This window comes from Arachis duranensis, chromosome 9 (assembly GCF_000817695.3).
Source record: "Arachis duranensis cultivar V14167 chromosome 9, aradu.V14167.gnm2.J7QH, whole genome shotgun sequence".
Classification (NCBI taxonomy): Eukaryota; Viridiplantae; Streptophyta; class Magnoliopsida; order Fabales; family Fabaceae; genus Arachis; species Arachis duranensis.
This window is the reverse complement of record NC_029780.3, coordinates 57,678,383-57,692,409: the sequence shown is the minus strand read 5'-3', so window position 1 is coordinate 57,692,409 and position 14,027 is coordinate 57,678,383. Positions and strand designations below refer to the sequence as shown.

At 38.2% G+C, this 14,027-nt stretch overlaps 1 non-coding gene across 1 annotated transcript; it reads left to right on the top strand.

The window, feature by feature from the left end:
- The first annotated feature begins 2,568 nt into the window (after positions 1-2,568).
- On the top strand, positions 2,569-2,672 carry LOC127741898 (small nucleolar RNA R71). The gene has a single exon (XR_008003086.1). It is a non-coding gene; the product is annotated as a small nucleolar RNA R71 (small nucleolar RNA).
- Positions 2,673-14,027: the final 11,355 nt, after the last annotated feature.

The following is a 14,027-nucleotide window of genomic DNA, read 5'->3' as shown; positions in this document are numbered from 1 at the left end:
GAGGGGAGTGGGTGTAGTTTCGGTCATTTAGGGTGGGTTTGGGTGGGAAAGATTTTTGAATTTTGAAGGTGGGTGGGGTTTATGGGGAAGAGTGGATGGATGTGAGTGGTGAAGGGGGTAATTGGGAAGAGAGGTTTGAGGTGATTGGTGAAGGGTTTTTGGGAAAGTGTGTTATAGGATTATTAGGAGGTAAGGTGAGAATATGGTAGGTGGGGATCCTGTGGGGTCCACAGATCCTAAGATGATCCTGTGGGGTCCACAGATCCTAAGATGATCCTGTGGGGTCCACAGATCCTAAGATGATCCTGTGGGGTCCACAGATCCTAAGATGATCCTGTGGGGTCCACAGATCCTAAGGTGTCAAGTATTTACATCCCTACACCAATTAGGCATGTAAAATGCCTTTGCATGCAATTCTGACGTTTAGACGCCGAAGTGATGCTCATTCTAGGCGTTCAACACCCATGTGTAGCATGTTTCTGGCGTTGAACGCCAGTTCCATGCTTGTTACTGGCGTTCAGCGCCAGCTTTCCTCATGGCATATTCCTGGCATTCAAACGCCAGGATGTTGCTTGTTTCTGGCGTTCAGCGCCGGATCCATGCTCTGTTCTAGCGTTGAACGCCAGCCAGATGCTCCTTACTGGCGTTTAAACGCTAGTAAGTCCTTCCTCTAGGGTGTGATTTTTCTTCTGCTATTTTTGATTCTATTTTTAATTTTAATATTTTTTTCATGACTCCACATGATCATGAACCTAATAAAACATAAAAGAACAATGAAAATAAAATAAAATTAGATAAATAAAAATTGGGTTGCCTCCCAACAAGCGCTCTTTTAATATCACTAGCTTGACAGTGGGCTCTCTTGGAGCCGTAGAAAAGTTCAGACCACGATGAAGTCCTCCCAACACCAAACTTAGAGTTTGAATATGGGGTCTTCTCAACACCAAACTTGGAGTTTGGTTGTGGCCTCCCAACACCAAACTTAGAGTTTGACTGTGGGGGCTTTGTCTGACTCTGTATTGAGAGAACTTTTCATGCTTCCTCTCTATGGTTGCAGAGGAAGAGCCTTGTGCCTTAAACACAAGGTAGTCTCCATTTAATTGAAGGACTAATTCTCCTCTGTTAACATAAATCACAGCTTCTACTGTGGCTAGGAAAGGTCTTCCAAGGATGATGCATTCATCTTTTTCCTTCCTAGTGTCTAAGATTATGAAATCAACAGGGATGTAAATGCCTTCAACCTTTACTAACACGTCCTCTACTAATCCATAAGCTTGTCTTACTGACTTGCTTGCCAATTGTAATGAGAATAAGGCAGGCTGTACCTCAATGATCCCCAGTTTCTCTATTACAGAGAGTGGCATAAGATTTATGCTTGACCCCAGGTCACACAGAGCCTTTTCAAAGGTCATGGTGCCTATGGTACAGGGTATTAAGAATTTGCCAGGATCTTGTCTCTTTTGAGGTAAGGTTTGCTGAACCCATGTATCTAGTTCACTGATGAGCAAGGGATGTTCACTTTCCCAAGTCTCATTACCAAATAACTTGGCATTCAACTTCATGATAGCTCCTAGATATTGAGCAACTTGCTCTCCAGTTACATCTTCATCCTCTTAAGAGGAAGAATAGTCTTCAGAGCTCATGAATGGCAGAAGGAGGTTTAATGGGATCTCTATGGTCTCTATATGAGCCTCAGATTCCCTTGGGTCCTCAATAGGGAACTCCTTCTTTCTTGAGAGACGTCCCATGAGGTATTCCTTATTGGGATTCACGTCCTCTCCTTCCTCTCTAGGTTCGGCCATGTTGATTATATCAATGGCCTTGCACTCTCTTTTTGGATTCTCTTTAGTATTGCTTGGGAGAGTACTAGGAGGAATTTCAATGATTTTCTTACTCAGCTGGCCCACTTGTGCCTCCAGATTTCTGATGGAGGACCTTATTTCATTCATGAAACTTAAAGTGGCCTTAGACAGATCAGAGACTAAATTTGCTAAGTTAGAGGTACTCTGTTCATAACTCTCTGTCTATTATTGAGAAGATGATGGATAAGGCTTGATATTGCTGAGCCTATTTCTTCCACCATTATTAAAGCCTTATTGAGGCTTTTGCTGATCCTTCCATGAGAAATTTGGATGATTTCTCCATGATGAATTATAGGTGTTTCCATAAGGTTCACCCATATAATTTACCTCTGCTATTGTAGGTTTCTCAGGATCATAAGCTTCTTCTTCAGAAGATGCCTCTTTAGTACTGTTGGATGCATTTTGCCATCCATTCAGACTTTGAGAAATCATGTTGACTTGCTGAGTCAACATTTTGTTTTGAGCCAAAATGGCATTCAGAGCATCAATTTCAAGAACTCCCTTCCTTTGAGGCGTCCCATTATTCACGGAATTCCTCTCAGAAGTGTACATGAACTGGTTATTTGCAACCATGTCAATAAGTTCTTGAGCCTCTGCAGGCATTTTCTTTAGGTGAATGGATCCACCTGTAGAATGGTCCAGTGACATCTTAGAGAACTCAAATAGACCATAATAGAATATATCTATCATGGTCCATTCTGAAAACATGTCAGAAGGACATCTTTTGGTCATCTGCTTGTATCTCTCCCAAGCTTCATAGAGGGATTCACCATCTTTTTGTTTGAAGGTTTGAACATCCACTCTAAGCTTGCTCAGCTTTTGAGGAGGAAAGAATTTAGCCAAGAAGGCCGTGACCAGCTTATCCCATGAGTCCAGGCTATCTTTAGGTTGAGAGTCCAACCATGCTCTAGCTCTGTCTCTTACAGCAAAAGGGAAAAGCATGAGCCTGTAGACTTCAGGATCTACTCCATTAGTCTTAACAGTCTCACAGGTTTGCAAGAACTCAGTCAAGAACTGGTAGGAATCTTCTAATAGAAGTCCATAAAACTCACAGTTCTGTTGTATTAGAGCAACTAATTGAGGTTTTAGCTCAAAATTGTTTGCTCCAATGGCAGGAATTGAGATGCTTCTTCCATCAAACTTGGAAGTAGGTGCAGTATAATCACCAAGCATCCTTCTTGCATTATTGTTGTTGGGTTCGGCTGCCATCTTCTTTTCTTGTTCAAAAATTTTAGTAAGGTTGTCTCTGAATTATTGTAATTTAGCTTCTCTTAGTTTCCTCTTCAAAGTCCTTTCAGGTTCTGGATCAGCTTCAACAAGAATTTCTTTTTCCTTGTTCCTGCTCATATAAAGGAGAAGAGAACAGAAAAAGAAGAGGAATCCTCTATATCACAGTTAAGAGGTTCCTTATTATTAGTAGAAGAAGAAAGGGGATAAAGAAAAGAGAATCCAAACACAAGGGTGAAGATAAGGGCAGTGATTTGAGATGAAGAGAAGTGTTAGTAAATGAATGAATAAATAGAATAAGATGAGAGAGGGGGAAATTTTCGAAAATAAATTTTGAAAAGGAGTTAAATGATTTTCGAAAATAAAAGGGAAGATAAAATTAAAATTTAAAATAATTAATTAATTAAAAAGAATTTTTAAAAAAAGAGGGAGGTTTTTCGAAAATTAGAGAGAGAAAGTTGTTAGGTAATTTTGAAAAAGATAAGAAACAAACAAAAAGTCAAATAGTTAGTTGAAAAAGATTTGAAAATCAAATTTAAAAAGATAAGAAGATAAGAAGATAAGAAGTTAGAAAAGATATTTTAAAATCAAATTTCTGAAAAAAGATAAAATTTAAAAAAAAAGAAATGATATAAAAGATAAAATAAAAAGATATGATTAAAAAGATATGGTTAGAAAAGATTTAATTTTTAAAATTAAAATCAATTACTAAACTAACAAGAAACTAAAAGATAAGATTATAGAATTTAAAGATTGAACCTTTCTTAACAAGAAAGTAACAAACTTCAAATTTTTGAACCAATCACATTACTTGTTAGTTAAGTTTCGAAAATAAAGATAAAATTAAGAAAAATATTTTTGAAAAATATTTTAAAGAATTTTTGAAAATTAATAAGAAAAATGAAAAAGAATTAATTTTTGAAAAAGTTTTAAAAAGATAAGATTTTTAAAATTTGAAAATTTGACTTGACTTACAAGAAACAACTAATTTTAAAAATTTTTGACTAAGTCAACCCAAATTTTCAAAATTTTGAGAGAGAAAAGGAAAAGATATTTTTTATTTTAAAAATTTTAATGATGAGAGAGAAAAACAACAAAAATGACTCACAACATGAAAATTATGAATCAAAACACATGATGCATGCAAGAACACTATGAATGTCAAGATGAACACCAAAAACACTTTGAAGATCATGATGAACATCAAGAACATATTTTTGAAAAATTTTTGATGCAAAGAAAACATGCAAGACACTAAACTTAGAAATCTTTAATGCTTAGACAATATGAATGCAAAAATGCACATGAAAAACAACAAAAGACACAAAACAAGAAATGATCAAGATCAAACAAGAAGAGTTACCGAGAATAACTTGAAGATCATGAAGAACACCATGAATGCATGAATTTTTCGAAAAAATGCAAGAACAATATGAATATGCAATTGACACCAAACTTAAAAATTGACTCAAGACTCAAACAAGAAACACAAAATATTTTTGGTTTTTATGATTTTATGATTTTTTTGGTATTTTCTTTATTTATTTTAGAAAAAAAGGAAAAAAAATTTTGAAAAATTTTTGAAAACAAAACAACAAGAAAATTACCTAATATGAGCAACAAGATGAACCGTCAGTTGTCCATACTCGAACAATCCCCGGCAATGGCGCCAAAAATATGGTGGGCAAAATTGTGATCATCAACAATGGCTTCAAAGGCTTAGTGCTCTCAAATGTGAATTACACTTTGTCACAACTCCGCACAACTAACCAGCAAGTGTACTGGGTCGTCACGCGCGTTCATAGGTGAGAATGATGATGAGTGTCACGGATCATCACATTCATCAAGTTGAAGTGCAACGAATATCTTAGAACATGAATAAATCGAATTGTATAGAAAATAAGTAACTGCATTAAAACTTTGAGGTACAGCAGAGCTCCACACCCTTAATCTATGGTGTGTAGAAACTCCACCGTTGAAAATACATAAGTGATAAAGGTCCAGGCATGGCCGAATGGCTAGCCTCCCAAGATCTCAGAATTAAACATCCCAAAGATTGAATAATACAATCAAAGATATCTAATAAACTAGTAAAAAGTTCTATTTATACTAAACTAGCTACTAGGGTTTAAAGAGGTAAGTAATTGATGCATAAATTCACTTCCGGGGCCCACTTGGTGTGTACTTGGGCTGAGCTTGATCTATCCACGAGCTGAGGCTTCTCTTGGAGTTGAACACTAAGTTGTAACGTGTTTTGGGCTTTCAACTCTGGTTCGTGATGTGTTTCTGGCGTTTGACTCCAGAATGCAGCATGGAACTGGCGTTGAGCGCCAATTTACGTCATCAAATCTCGAATAAAGTATGGACTATTATATATTGCTAGAAAGCTCTGGATGTCTACTTTCCAAATCCGTTAAGAGAGCGCCATTTGAAGTTCTGTTGCTCCAGAAAATCCATTTTGAGTGCAGGGAGGTCAGATTCCAACAGCATCAGCAGTCCTTTGTCAGCCTCCTATCAGAGTTTTGCTCAGGTCCCTCAATTTCAGCCAGAAAATACCTGAAATCACAGAAAAACACACAAACTCGTAGTAAAGTCCAGAAATGTGAATTTAGCATAAAAACCAATGAAAACATCCCTAAAAATAACTAGATCATACTAAAAACTACCTAAAAACAATGCAAAAAAGCGTATAAATTATCCGCTCATCACTCCTTTTCCTGAGGAATTTTTAGAGGTTCTTTTATTTCCTCTGGTTCCTCCAGATCAGGCTGAATATCTTTAAAGATATCCTCTAGCTCTAATTCGAGACTCTCAGCCATACTGATCTCCTGTACCAGGGAGTCAATGATATCAACACGCATGCAGTCTTTTGATGTGTTTGGGTGCTTCATTGCTTCAATAGCATTTAGACTAAACTTATCCTCATTGACTCTCAGGGTTATTTTCCCTTTTTGGATGTCAATGAGGGTTCGTCCAGTTGCTAGGAAAGATCTTCCTAGAATGAGAGTTGCACTCTTGTACTCCTCCATTTCCAGCACTACAAAGTCAGTGGGAAAGGCGAATGGCCCAATTGTGACAATCATGTCTTCAATCACGCCTAATAGGTATTTAATGGAGCTATCAGCAAGTTGAAGACATATCCTGGTTGGTTTGACCTCTTCAGTCAAGCCAAGCTTTCTGATAGTGGATGCAGAGATTAGGTTGATACTTGCCCCAAGATCACATAGAGCGTCTTGGTACAGGTACCCTCTAATGTGCATGGTATCATAAAGCTTCCAGGATCCTTAAGCTTCTCTGGTAAGCTCTTTAAAATGATTGCACTGCATTCTTCAGTGAGAAAAACTTTTTTAGTTTCACTCCAATCCTTCTTATGACTTAAGATCTCTTTCATGAACTTAGCATAAGAGGGTATTTGCTCAAGCGCCTCTACAAACGGAATATTGATTTTAAGAGTCCTGAGATAGTCTGCAAAGTGGGCAAATTGTTTATCCTATTCCGCTTGATGGAGTTTCTGAGGATAAGGTATTTTGGCTTTGTATTCTTCAACCTTGGTTGCTGTAGGTTTATCTCCTACGGAGGTGGGTTGAGAAGCCTTCTTGAGGGAGTTATTATTAGCACTTGCAAGTGTCTGACCCCTCATAGGCGTTTGAACGCCAGGATTGGGGGCTGGATTGGCGTTTAAGGCCAGATTCCCTCCCTTTTCTGGCGTTTGAACGCTAGAACTGAACATGGGTTGGGCGTTTAACGCCAATTTTTCTCCCTTTTCTGGCGTTTGAACGCCAGAACTGGGCGTCCACTGGGCGTTTAATGCCAGTTTTTCACCCTTTTCTGGTGTTTGAACACCAGAATCATTCCTCTCTGGGCTCTTACTATCCTCAGAGGGATTTTGGGTAGCATTCTGTTCATCCTCTATTATTTGTTCTTTTCTTGGCTTTCTGCTGCTTTGAGCTGAGGTATTCAATGTTTTTCCACTCCTTAATTGAACAACTTGGCACTCTTCTGTTATCTGTTTTGATAACTGCTGTCTTGTCTGGTCAAGTTGTGCTTCCATGTTCCTGTTAGCATCCTTAGTGTCTTGTAACATCTCTTTAAATTCTGCCAACTGTTCTGTCAGATAACATAAATGCTTATTGATTTCAGCAACTTGTTCTAGAGGACTAAGTTCAGTAGACAATGCCTTAGCCTCTTCTTTAACCACCTCTTAGCTTGGTCTTTTATAGAAAATGGGAACAGTAATAATCTGTAAACATCCTGATCTACTTCCTTAACATGTACTGTGTCAGCAATTTATAAGAACTGTGCCAAAAACTTAGTAAGTTCTTCTTGTGGAAGACCAGAATACTAGTAATTTTGCTGCACCATGATAATGAGTTGAGGATTCAACTCAAAACTACTGACTCCGATGGAGGGTATACAGATACTACTCCCATATGAAGCAGTAGTGGGGTTAGCATATGACCCCAGAGTCCTTCTGGACTGTTCATTTCCGCTTAGGTCCATGATGGAGAAAGGGAGATGATGTGGATTTTTTATTTATTTATTTTATTATATTTATAAAAAAATAAAAAAAATTCGAAAAAATAGAGTAAAATAAATAAAGAAAAACTAAAATAAATAAAAAAGATTTGAAAATATTTTATGAGGATTTTCGAAAAAGTGAGGAGAGAGAAAGTGGTTAGGATGTTTTTGAAAAAGATATGATTTTAAAAATCTTAAAAGGATATGATTGGAAAAATTTTGACCAAGTCAACCCAAGGGATTCAAAAATTATGTGAAATTAAAGGAAAAGATTTTTTATTTTTGAATTTTATGAGGAAAGAGAAAAACGCACAAAAGACACAAGACTTAAAATTTTTAGATCTGATGCTCCTTCTTTTTCAAAAATTTTAAGATCAAAACACAAAGAAGACTCAAGAACACCTTGAAGATTTACAAGAACAACAAGAACAAAATTCAAAGACTCAATAACACAAAAAATAACACCAAACTTAAAACTGTTAGAAAATTAAAATAAATTTTCAAAAATTAAAGAAAAATAACAAGAGAACACCAAACTTAAAATTTTGCACAAGATTTAATCAAAGAAAAATTATTTTTTTGAAAAAGTTTTAAAAGGAAGATACCCAATTACCAAGAACACAAGCACAATGCTCTAGCCAACTGAGCTATAATTTTAACGTGTTTTAAAAAGGTATTTTTAATATATATAATTTTTTTGAAAACTGATAATTTGAAAATGCACAAGAAAAACAAGAAAAGACACAAAACAAGACAAACTAAAGATCAAACAAGAAAAATAGCAAGAACAACTTAAAGATCAAGCAAGAACAATGAACACAAACTCGAAAATTTAAAGGAAAATAAAAACATGAAATTGACACCAAACTTAAGATATGAAACTAAACTCAAACAAAAGACTCAAAGAAAAATTAAAAACTAATGAAGAAAAATAATATTTTTGAAAGGAATAATAAAAGATGCAATCCTAGTGACTCTAAACCAAAAAGACAAATTTTTCCAAATCTAAGTAACAAGATAAACCGTCAGTTGTTCAAACTCGAACAATCCCCGGCAACGGCACCAAAAACTTGGTGCACGAAAATTACAATCACACTTTGTAATTCCGCACAACTAACCAGCAAGTGCACTGGGTTGTCTAAGTAATACCTTACGTGAGTAAGGGTCGATCCCACAGAGATTGCCGGCTTGAAGCAAGCTATGGTTATCTTATTATTCTTAGTCAGGATATCAATAGTGGTTCTTAGTTTTAATTGCGAAGAGTAAAAGAGCATGAATTAAATGATACTTGTTGTGCAGTAATGGAGAACAAGTTGATGTTTTGGAGATGCTCTATCTTCTGAATTTCTACTTTCCTATTGTCGTCTTCTTTATGCACGCAGGTCTCCTTCCATTGCAAGCTGTATGTTGGTGGATCACCGTTGTCAATGGCTACCAGCCGTCCTCTCAGTGAAAAGGCTCCATGTACATGGCTAATCATCTGTTGGTTCTCACCAATGTTGGAATAGGATCCGTCGATCCTTTTGCGTCTGTCACTACGCCCAACAGTCATGAGTTTGAAGCTCGTCACAGTCATCCCATCCCAGATCCTACTCAGAATACCACAGACAAGGTTTAGACTTTCCGGATCTTAGGAATGCAGCCAATTATTTCTAGCTTATACCACGAAGACTCTGATCTCAAGGAATTGGCATTCATGTTGTGATCTGGGATCCCATATCTTATTTTCACACCTGATGTGTCCAGATTTCACTCCCCACAAAAGAAATTGATAAATCTGCTCTTTTGGCAAGTGCACCAAAATTATCATCAAGTAATAACCTACAGTGGAGTAGGATCGTATCCACAGAGATTGGTTGATTTGAGTAACTTTAATTAATCGGTGAATTAGTCAAGCTAAACAGAATAGATTGTAATTAAAAAATTGTAAATGGGCAGAATTATAAATGACTCAAAAGTAAAGGAAGACAATAAAGTGCAGAAATAGAAATGGCAAGAATGTGAAGGGTAGAAGTTTAAATGACATAAATGTAAATGGGAATGGGGAATTGCAAAATGTAAAAGAAAGCTATAAAGAAAGTGATAGATGAGGATGGGGGAATTCACTGAGATCAGGAGATGTTGTCTCTTTGGATTAAATCCAGCTTATATCCTCTTCAATCATGCAACTTGGTGCACGAAAATTACAATCACACTTTGTAATTCCGCACAACTAACCAGCAAGTGCACTTGGTCATCCAAGTAATACCTTACGTGAGTAAGGGTCGATCCCACGGAGATTGTCGGCTTGAAGCAAGCTATGGTTATCTTATTATTCTTAGTCAGGATATCAATAGTGGTTCTTAGTTTTAATTGTGAAGAGTAAAAGAGCATGAATTAAATGATACTTGTTGTGCAGTAATGGAGAACAGGTTGAGGTTTTGGAGATGCTCTATCTTCTGAATTTCTGTTTTCCTATTGTCGTCTTCTTCACGCACGCAGGTCTTCTTCCATGGCAAGCTGTATGTTGTTGAATCACCGTTGTCAATGGCTACCAGCCATCCTCTCAGTGAAAATGGTCCATGTATATGGCTAATCATCTATTGGTTCTCACCAATGTTGGAATAGGATCCGTCGATCCTTTTACGTCTGTCACTATGCCCAACAGTCATGAGTTTGAAGCTCGTCACAGTCATCCCATCCCAGATCCTACTCGAAATACCACAGAAAAGGTTTAGACTTTCTGGATCTCAGGAATGCTGCCAATTGTTTCTAGCTTATACTACGAAGACTCTGATCTCAAGGAATTGAAGGCTCTGTTGTCAAGAGAGGCAATCAAATGCATGGACCAGGAACCCAAGAGATATACATTCAATCTGAGGTAGAATGGAAGTGGTTGTCAGGCACGCGTTCATAGGTTGAGAATGGTGATGAGTGTCACGGATCATCACATTCATCATGTTGAACTGCAAATGAATATCTTATAATAGAAACAAGCGTGATTGACTAGAAAACAGAAATAATTGCATTAATTCATCGAGACACAGCAGAGCTCCTCACCCCTAACCATGGGGTTTAGAGACTCATGCCATCAAAGATACAAATTCAGATGTAAAATGTCATGAGCTACAAAATAAATCTCTAAAAGTAGTTTTTATACTCAAATAGTAACCTAGGTTTACAGAAAATGAGTAAACTAAGATAGATAGTGCATAAATTCACTTCCGAGGCCCACTTGGTGTGTATTTGGGCTGAGCATTGAAACTTTCACGTGCATAGGCTATTCTTGGAGTTAAACGCCAGTTTGTAACCTATTTTTGGCGTTTAACTCTGGTTTGTAACTTGTTTCTGGCGTTTAACATTAGAATAGGGCAGAAAGCTGGCGTTGAACACCAGTTTGCATTGTCTAAACTCGGGCAAAGTATGGACTATTATATATTGCTGGAAAGCTCTGGATGTCTAATTTCCAACACAATTAAGAGCGCGTCATTTGGACTCCTGTAGCTCCAAAAAGTTTACTTTGAGTGCAGGGAGGTCAGAATCCAACAGCATCTGCAGTCCTTTTCAGCCTCTGAATCAGATTTTTGCTCAAGTCCCTCAATTTCAGCCAGAAAATACTTGAGATCTTAGAAAAACACACAAACTCATAGTAAAGTCCAGAAATGTGATTTTTGCTTAAAAACTAATAAAAATATACTAGAAACTAATTAAAACATACTAAAAACCACCTAAAAACAATGCCAAAAAGCGTATAAATTTTCTGCTCATCACAAGTCATTGACCTCTTGGCAATCATGATTGATTGAGTCCCAATCCCTTGGTGACTCAATCTCTCAGATCTTGATCAATAGCCAATTCCTTGGTCTAATTGCTCATAGGTCCAAGTAGAGGGAGGATTTTATGTCACCATATCCAAACACCAAAACCCAGATCCTACTCAAGTGTGAGAAGGGATTTCTAGCATGGTTTCATGATTCCTTTTCCAAGGTTTCCATGAAACCCATTTTGCATTCAATTTTATTCCCAAGATAATTGAACACTAAGCATGAAGAACGGAATTCCTTCTAGCAAATTAAAGAGAAGATGAAGAGAAGAAGAAATTTGCTATCATCAATCCATCAAGTACAACAGAGCTCTCTCTCTAAATGAGAGGGAATTTAGCTACTCATAGCTCAGAAAAAAGTGCTCAAGATGAAGAATATGATGAAGTAAAAGTAAAAAGAAATAAAAGAACTCAAGTAAAAAGAAAATACAAAAAGTGAAAAGGAAAATTAGCTTTCAACACTTAGCTTTCTAACTGCTTGAACCCCCTTTTCAATACTTCTTAGGGTTATTTATACTACTCCTAGTTCTAGAAATAAAAGAAAATAACAATTTGGAGGAAAAAGAACTCAATAAGTGTGATATTCTAGCTGGCGTGTGGCTGGCGCTTCAGTGGCGTGCCACGCCCTCCTCTATTTCTGGCTTGGCGTGCCATGCCTAGCTCTTCAAGTGGCACGCCCTCCTTCATTAGCCTCCCTGGCGTGCCACGCCTTCGAGCCCAAGTGGCATGCCCCGGGTCTTTTAAACACACATGTGGCCTGGCGTGCCATGCCTTCGAACCCAAGTTTCTACACACCATAGATTAAGGGTGTGGAGCTCTGCTGTACCTCAAGTTTCAATACAATCACTATTATTTTCTACTCAAGTCTCTTTTATTCTTATTCCAATATATACGTTGCACTTCATCTTGATGAATGTGATGATCTGTGACACTCATCATCATTCTCACCTATGAACGCACGTGACTGACAACCACTTCAGTTCTACCTTAGGCCGGGCGCATATCTCTTAGATTCCCCAACAGAATCTTCGTGGTATAAGCTAGATAGATGGCAGCATTCATGGGAATCTGGAAAGTCTAACCTTGTCTGTGGTATTCCGAGTAGGATTCCGGGAATCAGGAAAGTCTAACCTTGTCTGTGGTATTCCGAGTAAGATTCCGATATTGAATGACTGTGACGAGCGTCAAACTCCTGAAGGCTGGGTGTTAGTAACAGACGCAAAAGAATCAAGGGATTCTATTCCAACCTGATTGAGAACCGACAGATGATTAGATGTGCTGTGATAGAGCATAGGACCATTTTCACTGAGAGGATGGGATGTAGCCATTGACAACGGTGATGCCCTACATACAGCTTGCCATGGAAAGGAGTAGGAAGGATTGGATGACTGTAATAGGAAAGTAGAGATTCAAGAGGAGCATCATTAATCAAATTTAAACCAATAATCCAATTATACTTGAATCCGCCTGACTGAGATTTACAAGGTGACCATAGCTTGCTTCATACCAACAATCTCTGTGGGATCGACCCTTACTCACATAAGGTATTACTTAGACGACCAAGTACACTTGCTGGTTAAGATGAACGGAGTTGTGTCCACATATAATCAATAGCCATTAAATAAATCTCATGCAAATACAAAGAGGGTCACAATTTTGTCCACCAAGACTCAAGTGGCACGCCATAGTGGAGAATGGTGGCTGGCGTGCCACACCTTCGACACCAAGTGGCACGCCCTTATGGTTGGCCTCTTAACTTCCTCTCTGGAAAATATAACCAGCATGCCACGTCATGAGGCTGGCGTGCCATGCCCATCATTTTGCCTTGGTTCCAGTAGCTGACGTGCCATGCCCAACATTCAAGTGGCACGCTGTAGTGAGATTCTTGTGCTGGCGTGGCACGCCTTCGTCACCAAGTGTCACGCCCAACCCTTGCTTTGGATTTCTTGTGCATTGGCGTGCCACGCCTGGTTGCTCAAGTGGCACGCCTAAGTGGGGATGAGAGCTTGAGGTGCCACGCCTTCGATCTCAAGTGGCACACCCAGGCCTTTCTAGCCTTCAACTTCTTCTCCGGAATCTTGTACTAGCGTGCCACGCCATGTTGCTCAAGTGGCACACCCATTCATTTGTTGGTTCCTCAAGCTTGGCGTGCCACGCCTGGCTCCTCAAGTGGCACGCCCAAGTGACTTTTGAAGCTGGTGTGCCACGCCTTCGACACCAAGTGACACGCCTGGTGCACGAAATTGTGATCAATACTTTTCACAACACAAATAATCCCCGGTGATGAATCCAAAAACTTGGTGTTCAATACCATGGCATAAACACAACTTCGCACAACTAACCAGAAAGTGTACTGGGTCGTCCAAGTAATAAACCTTACGCAAGTAAGGGTCAATCCCACAGAGATTGTTGGTATGAAGCAAGCTATGGTCACCTTGTAAATCTTAGTCAGGCAGACTCAAATGGATATGAATGATGATATACGAATAAAACATAAAGATAAAGATAGAGATACTTATGTAATTCATTGGTAGGAATTTCAGATAAGCGTATGAAGATGCTTGTCCCTTCCGTCTCTCTACTTTCCTACTGTCTTCATCCAATCCTTCTTACTCCTT